Source organism: Acinonyx jubatus, chromosome B1 (genome assembly GCF_027475565.1).
Source record: "Acinonyx jubatus isolate Ajub_Pintada_27869175 chromosome B1, VMU_Ajub_asm_v1.0, whole genome shotgun sequence".
Taxonomy (NCBI): domain Eukaryota; kingdom Metazoa; phylum Chordata; class Mammalia; order Carnivora; family Felidae; genus Acinonyx; species Acinonyx jubatus.
In genome coordinates this window covers 60,934,656-60,947,257 of record NC_069382.1, presented here as the reverse complement: position 1 = coordinate 60,947,257, position 12,602 = coordinate 60,934,656, and the positions used below count along the sequence as shown (strand labels likewise).

The following is a 12,602-nucleotide window of genomic DNA, read 5'->3' as shown; positions in this document are numbered from 1 at the left end:
TAAATATAGGTGAGTATCAGTGAAATATTCCTAGGATGTGGTTTTTAAGCACCAGCAGAACAGTGTGGAAATTCCTGTAAAATATATGATCCTCTCTCAGAAATTCCATTATGTTTCTATTTTGTGGAAGGATGTTTATAATTAACACCTAGCCCAAAGACTGAAGTAATTACAACTAAAAATACTGAGAAATTCTTTAAGAAAAAGTAAATCTTTATTTGAAATAGTATTACGATATACATAAACACAAAAGATTGGGCTAAATTTAGCAATTTCCCCCAATTGCCCAACTTAATTTTTAAGGCTGCTTTTATGTAAAAATGTTATATTTCACTAAAATGTAAAATTTTCCCAAAGTTAACTTTATTTGATGTGGGACAACTAGTAAATACACACATTTATTTTAAGTTTTAATTGAATAAGTGAACTTAAAAAGCTGAACCAGTTATATGTAGTGGCACAATCTATTTAGGATATTCCAAATCCAAAATCCATCTGTACAGTTCACCGATGAATGAAAAGAATACTGACATCACATGGAGGAGACCTGCCTTGGTGGAATTGGTCCTGAGCAACTGCAGGTTCATGGTTAAGCCTCTCTAGACTTCAGTTTTCTTAACGTGTAAAAATGAAAGTACTGAATTAAAGTGTACAATGGTTCCTTTCCAGCTCTGACACTAGATACTTCTGTCCTAGTGACTCAAACCACAGAAACCATTTTGCTGTCATTTGGCCATTAATCTTCAGAAAATTATCCTCTTGTCGTTGTAAGAATTTATGTCTTACCAAGAATTTATCATAGAATGGCTTTCATTGAAATGTGTCAAAAGTTAACTGTATTTAAATGAATCTTGGTAGGAGAATTTTTGGTTTGAACAGTCCCCTCCCCTCCTCCGCTGCAGAACCATGGGATGCAGGGGCTGTGCGGCCAAGCGCATCAACTTCCTCGTCCTCATCCTCAGAGGCTCTGTCCTCAGGCCCTGGCCGCGGGTGCTGTGGTCCTCCCGCCCTCAGGGAGTGGCTCTCCACACCATCCCAGCTTGGACTGTTCCAGAGAAAGCGGCTTCCTGCCCAAACTGGATGGGACACGCCTTGGAGGAGGAGCGTGGGCGGGGAGGAGGGGCAGGGAGGGGGAAGGTTATTTCCAAAGTTAATTCCTCAGAGCAATTAAAAGGGACTCATCCGTCTGGCCGCACCTAAAAAAAAAAAAAAAAAAAAAAAAAAAAGAATTTGACCTGTAAGGAGTGTGCCTTTCTAACAGTTTCCGTCTACGTATCTTCATGTTGACAATCAGTTGCGCAGAGTGGCATATTCTCTAAGTAGTGTGCTTCAGCTGCATTTTTATTTCACTTTTACATGAGAAAATAATCAGAGTTGGTTCATAAGGATTCAATTTCTGGAGAGATACGGAGGAAATTTCTGATTTGTTTTTTTCCTCCCAAATCGCTGCCAGCTACAAGTGAGATTCCATATGTTGTGTGGTATTTAAAGAGAAACTGCGCTTGATTTTTTTCACACCTGAACTACCCTATTTCAGATGTTTCAAAGAATGTCTACCTAAAAAGAAGCTGCAAAATAGATTATAAAATTATTTTGGCATCATTTACTGAAGAAAAAATGGATAGTATTTACTAACATATTATCACACCATCACATATAAAAGAAGGAAGCTGATTACTAGTTACTAGAGTACCATTTAAAGCAACTGATCAAACAAAAAGAATTTTAAGTCTCTTTATCTTGCTTGGAGTGACTTCCACACTGAATAGTTACACCTGGCTATACATTTTCTGACTCTGATTTTTCTCTGTAACATTTACAGTTACAAGAGTCATTTACAATTTCTAGTATATAGTCATTTATTACCATAAACACTTGTAATCGTGATTTTGTAATGACAAACTTGAACATAATTCAAGTGATCTGGGTCTCTTGTAAGTGTTCTCATGTCCATAATAAGTTGAACATGCTCCTATTATCCACAGTGCTGTGGAGAATGAGAACTGTGTCAGCGCTAAATCAGTACCTACTGGTGGAGGCTGTCATAGCAGGTCTGTCTGTGGGTGCAAAGTCAGATTCATAAAGCATTTATTAAGTCAGATTCCACAACTTTAGGGTCTCAGTAATCACTGAATCTTCAGAGCCTTGAACATAGTAAGTATTAATAAAAAAATCTCTACTAAAACCATAGGGAATGAGAAATCACCCCAAGAATAGATACCCTCTTGGTATGATCATAAAATTTATACCATCTCTCCTTTTTAAATAAGTGCTCTCTAATAACTCAATCCAGTAAAAAAAAAAAAAAATCAGAACATAATTACTTCAAACTATCTTCTGCTATGCAATTTTATGTATTTTTTTCTTTTTTAGTTGTAGCTATTTTTACAATACCCATCATAAAACTGGTTACATGTTTTTACTATGGCATACATCTTGCACGTAGGCTTAATCTAGGCCTTTTTCTCCGGGAATCTTAAGAACAATGGAATGCACACGGTGATGCAATGGTAGGGTATCTGTGGTTTGAATCAAACCATAGAATGCTGTTAACTGTTTTCTCAACTACAAATAATGGAATATCATTTCTAAAATATGCCAAATAGAATTAGGCTCTAAGAATGTTATAGCATATATTTCAAAGCATCTTATTTTTCAACCCAGAGAATGCCATGCAAAACCTTGGAAGTGCTTATTCATGCCTAAAGTAGAAACATAAATATAGGCTTTTTTTGTTTTTTTTTTTTTTAACCAACAGGAATTTAATCATTTGGTCACAACTTGTTACGTTAAAAAAATAAATAGTCCAAGAGATGTCTTAAAGTCTTAAATGGGCTCTTCCAAAATTAAACATAAAAGTTACATCCTATGACATGAGGAACAGTCCTGTACACAGAACTATTATAAAGCAATGCTGACACCTATAGAGAATGTATGCAAATATCCAACTTTAATTGGTATATACCTTATTGATTGGTATTAATACTTTAAATTCCACCTATCTTGATGTACAAAAAAAAAGACAGCTTAAATTTGATGTGCTGCTTTTAGAAAGGATTTTTAATTTCTAATAAAAAGGATCTTTTACTGTCCTTTCAATAAATTTCACTGTTGCAACAGTATTAATGTGAGTGGCAAATCAAAATGATTTGATTATTTTAATAGTCAAGGGTGGAACCGATCTTACCAGCCTCACTGCTGTGGATTCATCTGCTGGTGCTAACTGATGACATATGTGAAACATGCTGACAATAACAAACTAACAAGCTTATTCTTTTTCCTCCTATATTTGTGTAGTATTTCTAGTGAGGTAGGAGAGCTATCTTTCTGAGAGAGCTAAGATAACGAGTTCCCAAATGTATTACTGGAGGCCAGAGAGAAACAGACTGCCTTTGTCCAGTAGTTTCTTTATTGGCTCTTCAACTCCCATGATTTAGAAGAACTATTCTCCCAAAATTAAACCATGACGTGAACTTGGACCAAAGAATATTTTTTATATAAGTAAAACTCACTACCCTCTTTAAGGAGCATTAGCTAAAGGAAGGCAAAAACCATATCCTTTATTAAACAAATATTTGAGTGCCTAGTTGTCATGGGAAGAAATCAGGATCCCACAATGATGAACAATCAGAGTCTACTGGTACCAACTGAGCTCAATATCTCATGAGCTATTCTCATAGAAAACATCCCATTTATTTGCAATTAAAAATACCTAAGAATGACTTTACTAATGAAAGCGCAGTAGCTTTATCAAGAACAAGTACAAAATTTTATAGAGACAATAAACTTGACTTAAATGAAAAAGAAAGATGTTTCTGAATAAAAATATAGATTAGTATAGAGATGTCAATTATCTCTTAATTTGTAGATTTTATATGATTTCAAAAAAAAAAATCCTAACAAGTCTTCATTGGACTTTTATTTGTTTAAACTCGTTAGAAGTTGTAGAAGTCAGAGTTTTCTAGAAAAACCAAGCCTAGGCTCACTGGCATGGGGGAGGGCCATCTACTTTACTTAGTCTACCAATTCAAATGTTAATTTGATTCAGAAGTAGCCTCTCAGACTCATGCCAAATAATGTTTAATCAAATATCTGGGCACCCTGTGGCCCAGTCAATAAAATTAACTCTCACAGAGGCTTATGGGTCGAATTAGCTAAGAGCTTTTTGAACAAGAAGACTAATAAGAGAATAGTGTTGCCAAATAACTATATGCCTATAAAATGTATATTGCATAATATATATTATATGTCATATTGTGTGCATATAATACAAATCCAAATAATTAGAACAATGTAGATCCAGCATTATTTAGATGGACACTTGGAAAGGACAAAGTCCATAGTTTATAAATAGATTCTGGTATCACAAATTATTGCAAAAGGAAGAATTAGTCAGTAAAATAGTGTTAGGAAATTTATTTCCCAGTTTATTAAGCTAGCAGAAATATAAATAAAAAGTACAGATGGTAAATTGAATTTATTATCTAAACTGTAGATATGAATAGAGAGATCATAAAGTAAAATAAAGAGTGACTGAATTAAGACCATCATAAGTGGAAATTTCTGTGCCACTAATATGTCACATTATGTCACATTAATTAAAAAAAATAACAAACTTGGGGAAAATAATTACAGTGATTACAAAAAACACATGTGAAGAAAATAAAAAAAGTCTAATTGAAAACTAGGCAAGGATTATAAAAGGTTATTCCATGAAAAACTAATAGAAGTGTTTAATAAATATAAGAAAAATTGTTCAACACCACTATTATTTAATCAAATAAATTCTAGTTAATGTGATAATACTTCTTTGCACTTTAAAATTGTCAAAGATTTAAAGTAGATTATATTCTTTATTGGGTAGGAATATGGTGAGAATACACATTCTCATATGCTGCTGATAGGACATTAACACGGTAAAACCTTCTAAAAAGGTAATATATAAAATGGGCTTAAATATAGATCATGATTTTTGACAGTATTTTCACTATATGCTTTTCTTCTATTGAATTATCCTGAAAAAATATAGTCTAAGTAAATAATGAAAGTGGTTTAAGATCTAAGTATATGTGAGAATACTCATTGAAGCACTACAAATTGGGAATAAGTCTAAAAGTCCAACAATTGAGATATGGTGAAAGTGACTTTGTTGCTTCTATAAGGTAGACTATTATGTAGCTAATAACAAAATATTTTCAAAGAAATTTTAATATGCATGCAGAAAATTTATTGAGATAAGCAATATGGCTACAATATGGGGTTCAGTCAGGGTGGAGAAGACCTGTTTGGATTTAAGAACTTAGTTTGAACATGCTAACTTTGAGATGTGTAAGGAATATGCAAATAGAGATTGGCAATTCAATATATGAGACTTGAGCAAAGAGGAGATATAAATAGGGAGGTGAACATATTTTACTGACCTTTTCATTTCTGTTTTTAGCATCTCTGGTCATTCTGGTTAGGACTCTGTGTAGTTGTTGACTATTCTTTTTCCCTTGCTATCCTTTCCACTGGAAAACAAAAGTTAACCGAGTTTATCAAATTCTATGAATGACTTCTTCATAGCAATTCATTTTTTTAATGGAGTACTTAATACTCCATTGAATGAACTGACAGTTTCGCTGTCATGACTGTGACATGAATTGTGGCAATATATTCCTCCACACCTTTTTGCTTTTGAATAATTCCTGGAAATGACACCAGATTAATCTTCCAAAACCATCAACTCTATTATATTTCTCTCTTTCTCAAAATCGTGAATGGCTCATCAGTATGTAACTCTTCTTCCCAATATGTAACTCACATTCCAGGCAATCTGTATCATTAGCTTTAGCAACCATTTTTTTTTGTCACAAGACCCACCTTGATTATTTGTTCCCATGGGCTATAACCTCTTTCCCTCTTCTGTAACTCTTCACGTTTAAAAAATCACATAAAGGGGCGCCTGGGTGGCGCAGTCGGTTAAGCGTCGGACTTCAGCCAGGTCACGATCTCACGGTCCGTGGGTTCGAGCCCCACATCGGGCTCTGGGCTGATGGCTCAGAGCCTGGAGCCTGTTTCCGATTCTGTGTCTCCCTCTCTCTCTGCCCCTCCCCCGTTCATGTTCTGTCTCTCTCTGTCCCAAAAATAAATAAAAAACGTTGAAAAAAATTAAAAAAAAATAAAAAATCACATAAAATGTGTTATCCTGTATGGTGTCTTCTTCCAATCCCCACAGACAAAATGTTTCATCACACTGAACTTTTTGTGGTTCTCATATTTACCCTTTTTATTTTAAAGTAATCTCTACAGCCAGAGTGGGGCTCAAACTCACAACCTTGAGATCAAGAGTCACACGCTCTAGTAACTGAGCCAGCCAGACAACCCTATGTTTATGTTGTAGATTACACTTATCCCATGCCAGTCTATATTTTGCTGATTTGTTAAAAGTCTTACTTCATCTCCTAATTTTAAGTTATTTGTAGCAAGTTGCAAACTTTAAACATCCCTATTTTGGCAGATCTGTCTGACCCAAAACAAAACACAATGCAACAACAACAAAGACAAACAAACAAACAAAAAAGCAAAGGTAGTGACAGTCTTCATTTATATGAAGACATTAACACATACAAACTTAGCTTCCTATTTTAAAGCAGAGACAACCTGTTCCTTTTCCATGCCTATGTGGGCTTTAGCAATGCTGGCTATATTTTGGCCACACAAAATCTTAATACATTTCAAACAGCAAAAAAATATGCAACATCACCTTCTTTGATAACAATAAATAAAAGGAAATTAAAATTAGTATTAAATTGATAAAAAGAGAAAACAAAAACTCAGTTGCTTTGAAATTAAAAAATAAATCTAAATAATTCATGAGTGAAATATAATAAAATTAGGATAAAACCACATACTATCAAAAGTCATTACAAAGTGAAGAATAAACCTTAGGAGATAGTGTCTGAGCTTCTTACTAAAAAATACATCATATGGAACATACAGTGACTTCACTTGCTCAGTATTCTTTCAGCTTTCAATTAGGAGGGCTCTCTGAATGACAGGCACTACAGAGCTAAACCCTACTTTTACTTCACTTCCTTGCAACTAAAGTTTTGGATGTGAAATTGGCTCTTCTAAAAGGTACACTCTCATGAGTTCTAGAATACCACTGTCCAACAGAAATTTAATGTGAGCCACTTACAAAATTTTTAATCTTCTAGCAACTCCATTACGAAAAGTAAAAAGAAAACAATGAAACTTTTTAATAATGCATTTTGTTTTATCCAATATATTCAAAATATTATCATTATAACATGTAATCAATAATTAAGTATTGTGATATTTTACATTCCAGTTTTCCCCTTTAATCTTTGACATCTGATATGTGTATTAAGCTTAGAACACATTTCCATTTGGACTATGTCGAATGCTCAGGAGCCATAGTTGGCTATTGGCTACCATGGTGGGTAGCAGTATTCTAAAAGATGACAATGAGAGGAGCCCTTTCCTGCTTTTAGTAGGCACTGAGGTAGACAAGTTGGGTATTCGACAGTAGAGTTTCAGTGTTGCTTCAGAAATAGGTAGTGACAATAACTTTTTAATTTCTGTAACAAAGCTGAGGAATGTGTTCTTGAAGTCAACATCTCTAGCAAAGGCTTTCTGATTCCTTCTTTTCTGACTGTATCAAATGTGGTATCTCCCTTGGCAGGCTAGTTCTGTTGTCTTTTTCTGGGGTCATTCCTGCTGGATTAGAATCAAGCTTGCTTTTTCAGGCCTTCTAACATCTCTCTAAGCACACAATTCCACCAAATTTATTTCTGTATAAAATAGAATGTTTTTTGCCCCTACAACTGAAATCCAAGGGTTTATTATATGACATTATCATAGATATTTTCATGTTTAAAAGGATAAAAATGCACTGAGGATTTTAAAATAATTAAAAAAAACTTTAATAAAATGCACATAAAATGAAGAAATAACTAATAAAGAAAAAGATAAATTAGCTAAAAAAAGAAAATCTTCTTGACTAGCCTAATAAATAAGTAAAAGCTAAATTGGAAATGCATACAATTGGAAATGAAAAGAGCATGAGTTATTCAATAACAAAACTAAATATAATACAAGACAGTATTTGCATCAATGTTTGACATTGTAGTGTTGAAAATCTTGACTAAACAAATGAAATGGAGACTACAACTTTAAAAAAAAATGAAATGATCAAATTTGATTGAAGATATAGTAAAAACTTCAATATCCATGAAAGAACCAAGCATCTCAGAAGATAGAATATTATCGTTTTACAAAGGAACTTCCACTGATGGAAAAGTCACTCTTGCAACAGTTTAAAAGAAGCAAAATCAGGGGCGCCTGGGGGGTTCAGTTGGTTAAGCCTTCAACTCTTGTTTTCAGTTCAGATCATGATCTCATGATTTGGTTCATGGGATTGAGTCCCACATCAGGCTCTGTGCTGAGAGCACAGAGCCTGCTTAAGACTCTCTCTCTCTCCCTCTCTCTCAACCTCTTCCCTGTGTGTATGCATGCATGCTCTCTCTCTCTCTCAATATAAATAAACTAACTTTAAGAAAGAAAAGAAAAGAAAAGAAAAGAAAAGAAAAGAAAAGAAAGAAAAGAAAAGAAAAGAAAAGAAAAGAAAAGAAAAGAGAAAAGAAAAGAAAAGAAAAGAAAAGAAAAATCTTTCTCTAACTTACTGGCATTGTTAAGTTGAGTGCACTTTTCAATTCAGGTAACCAACAAAAGAATTGATAAAATTACTCAAGAAGAGAGACAGGTATCTAGCATGTAACTGATGAATTATAAATGAATGTTTACTCACAGTTTTTTAATTACTAAAGAAGTCAGAGCCTATTCTACCCAGCATCATGTTTGTGAAAGGATGAATAAAACAGAAATAGAAAATATTGTACGCTGTTCACAAGACTTCTTGTGTTCACAGTTATTTCTTTAGTCATCATTTTATGATGATGTGCCCACTTTGAATTTCCATGGCAGCCAAATAATCAGCTCCTGGGTCACTATTTGCACGTAGTAAAAGCGTACTTTTCTTCAGGTAAGAAATGATGTCTTTTGTGTTTGATTCCCTAGAGTATATAACAGAATGATGGGTGAATTGGAAATAAAATAAAATTGAATTTATTTCTTTTGTTGGTTTACTTTGTGTGTCAGGTTCGTTTGAGAGCAATAAAACAACACCCATACTTACAACAAATTCTACCATATAATCTTTGAATATCATTAAACTTGCTACTAATTTCTCTCTGAGTAATTAGATAGCTTCTGAGTTATCAAGTCTGTTTATGGTGGGTATAAGATGATGGCCAAGTGAGGACCAGGACAGCAATCTGGATATGGTTGGCCAGTTCCCCTCCACTCATTAGGTAGAAGAAATGCCTTTATCCATATCCTTGTATATATGGAGACAAAGTTAAGCAATGTTGCTCCCAATGGCTGGTTGCAATGTCAAGTCCTTTCTAAAGTGCTAACACACACATACCTTACAAAGAACTTGTAACAACGAAAGATACAGGCATTCAGTTCAGATCCTCAGTGAGAAACTTAAAGAGAAAATTCAGACTAAACGCAAAGAAAATGACTACAGCTAAGATTTTTATTGGCTACCTCTCACTCAGGTGAAACTTCAAGGTAATAAAATGTTCAGTTATGCTAGAAATGGGCATCATCTGTGATTGTTTCAATTGCTATCATTCTGATGATCCATGCTCACAAAGTATCAAAGATTCAAGTAGCTGATGTTTTAAAAATCAATATAAACTTTTGACTATATGTCACCTAATTCCACATATCTGGTTGAATTATATCTGTTGATTAATTGAAATTACACTTTCAAAATTACTAATACAAAATTTTAAACCAGCCCAGTATTGTCCAATACGATGGAAGAAAAAAAGTCACATAAATCCCTATTTTTTCTTAGAATATTCTTTAGTGTAAAAACCAATTTATAAGACACAGGCTTGTCAAATCACTGTTATACACCTGAAACTGATATAACATTGTGAGCCAATTATTCTTCAATTAAAAAACAATCTATAAGAATTTTAGGAAGCTAGATTTATAAAAATAGTTCTAGGAATATTTAGACTAAATTTCCTACCTAGAAGGAAGAAAGAGAGAAAGAAAAGATAATCAGAGAAAAAGTTATATGGCCAAATCTAATCAATTAATTGTATGCCCTATTAATTGACTATATAGGAAAATATTTTGTCATTATATGGGTAGATTTTATCCGATGAAATATTATTTTTTTAATGTTTATTTATTTCTGAGAGAAATAGAGGGAAGGAGAGAGAGAGTGCGCAAGTGGGAGAGAGGCAGAGAGAGAGAGAGAGAGAGAGAGAGAGAGAGGGAGACAGAATTTGAAGCAGGCTCCAGGCTCTGAGCTGTCAGCACAGAGCCATGCAGGGCTCAAACTCATGACCTGAGCTAAAGTCAGATGCTTAACCCACTGAGCTATCCGGGCACCCCTGATCTGATGGGATCTTAGGACATAATGAGAATCACTCTCACAGTCAAATCTCAGAAAAATTACATTTACTGTAATAACTATGTACATATATACATATGTAGAGTTCTGTAACCACAGTTTAACATTATACATATTATATGTGTATGTGAACATAAAATATTGCTGTGCTAAATATTTATAGGCATAGTTCTCAAAAAAAACGGCCCTGGAACAGAAGTTTTAAGAGATGGTCAAAAAAAGTTTGAGATTATCAACAACAAAGATGACTCCCTAATTACGCTAAGTGAAAAAAGTCAACCTAAAAAGAGTTTATGCTATATTGTTCCATTTCTAGAAAACTCTAGAAAATGCAGACAAGCCTACAGTGACAGAAAGCAGATCAGTTTGTTCGGAAGGGGAGTGCAGGGTGGAGGAGCACAGGAAAATGAGACATGAAAGAATACAAAGGGACATGAGGGAAATTTGGGAGGTGACCCATATACTTGCTATCCTGATTGTAGTGACGTCTTATGGGTGTGTGCATATGTGAAAACTTACCAAATTGTACATTTAAAATATATATGCTTTATTTTATCTCAATTATATCTCAATAAAATCATTCTTAAAAAAGTTGGAGATTCAGTTAAATTACATACATTTATTTAGTCTGGGGGACATAGATATTTTATAAAATAAATAAAATATAAAATATGTTATTCATGAAACGTATCTCCAAGAAAATATTTATTTGATCAAAAGACTTACCTTATTGGGGGCACCTGGGTGGCTCAGTCAGTTAAGCGTCTGACTTGGGCTCATGATCTCATGATCTCATGATCTCATGGTTCGTGAGTTCGAGTCCTGTGTCAGACTCTGTGCTGAGAGCTCACAGCTTGAAGCCTGATTAGGATTCTGTGTCTCTCTCTCCCTCCGCTCCTCCGCTGCTCGCATTCTGTGTCTCCCTCAGAAATAATTAATGAATTAACAACAACAACAACAACAACACAAACACCTTACCTTTTTTCAAGAAGAATTATAGATTGAACTCATGCTTCTTGGAACATCTTTACATGTTATGGCAGTAAGGAGGTATGGAGTGTTCCAGTTTTCTAAGTGTGGATACATTTTATAATTCCTATAGCAACTATAGCCCTGAAACACTGAAAAACCATATATAAGTGTTTAAGTGTAAAGCTCATTTGAATTGTATTAGTTATACCAAATGTCCTGATATAAACAAATGCATTAATATGCTTACTGTTATTAACATCAGAAAGATTAAAATGTAGAATGTTATAGAATATATGTGAAATTTGGGAAGAAATATAAGAGTATTACCCAAGGTAAGATCAAAGAAATAATATTTTCCATCTTTGCCTGAGAGATTAAGTAAAGGCTAAAATAAGGCCAAAGAAGATGAATGAAATTTATATGGCATCGAAGGAAGCTGAAAGGTGCTTGTTTGTTCCTCTTTCCTTCTCCCTTATATTCCTTATTAAAGTCCAACAACCGTATAAAAATTCTTTCCTTATTTCCTAAAGCGAGAGTGATCATTTTTCATAGAACATCTGTGATTTTTCATTGTTCATCATATAAGGTACTTATCACATTCTATCAAGTTATACCTGTTGTTCATCCTATTAGATTGTACATTCAGTCAGGGTGGCAATCATGTGTCATTTGCCTTTATGTACCTATGTTATACTGTTAATAAATACATTTGACCTCAAACAACTATGCATCATTATCAAAGTTATTAGCTATCACAACTAAAGTTTCTAGCATGCGCAGCATGCCAAGTGGTACACTTTGTGCTTTGAGAATTAAGGCCATGATATTCTTACTCATGCCTCATTCACTTATTTATGCATTTACGTTTTGCACTGAAATGCACTTAATTAATATCTTCATTTCAGAGACTAATACTATGCTTTATAGGATTACTTAAAATACAGTATAATTATATACTCTCTTATACATACAATTTGCAAAAATTTGCTGGAAAACAAATATCAAATGACTGCCCACTTTAAATTATTTTATTTTTTCCTTTGATACCCAGCTTATGTTGTTATTGGATGTTTCACCATTTTCCCTTTCATTTGCATGCATTTTAATTTTTTACAGTGTAGTATTAGAA

At 33.8% G+C, this 12,602-nt stretch overlaps 1 long non-coding RNA gene across 1 annotated transcript; it reads right to left on the bottom strand.

Moving 5' to 3' along the window:
* Window positions 1-356: 356 nt before the first annotated feature.
* Window positions 357-12,158, bottom strand: LOC128314224 (uncharacterized). Its single transcript, XR_008295715.1, has 3 exons — window positions 11,228-12,158; window positions 5,421-5,510; window positions 357-1,196 (listed from the first exon to the last, which is right to left on the bottom strand). It is a non-coding gene; the product is annotated as an uncharacterized LOC128314224 (long non-coding RNA).
* Window positions 12,159-12,602: the final 444 nt, after the last annotated feature.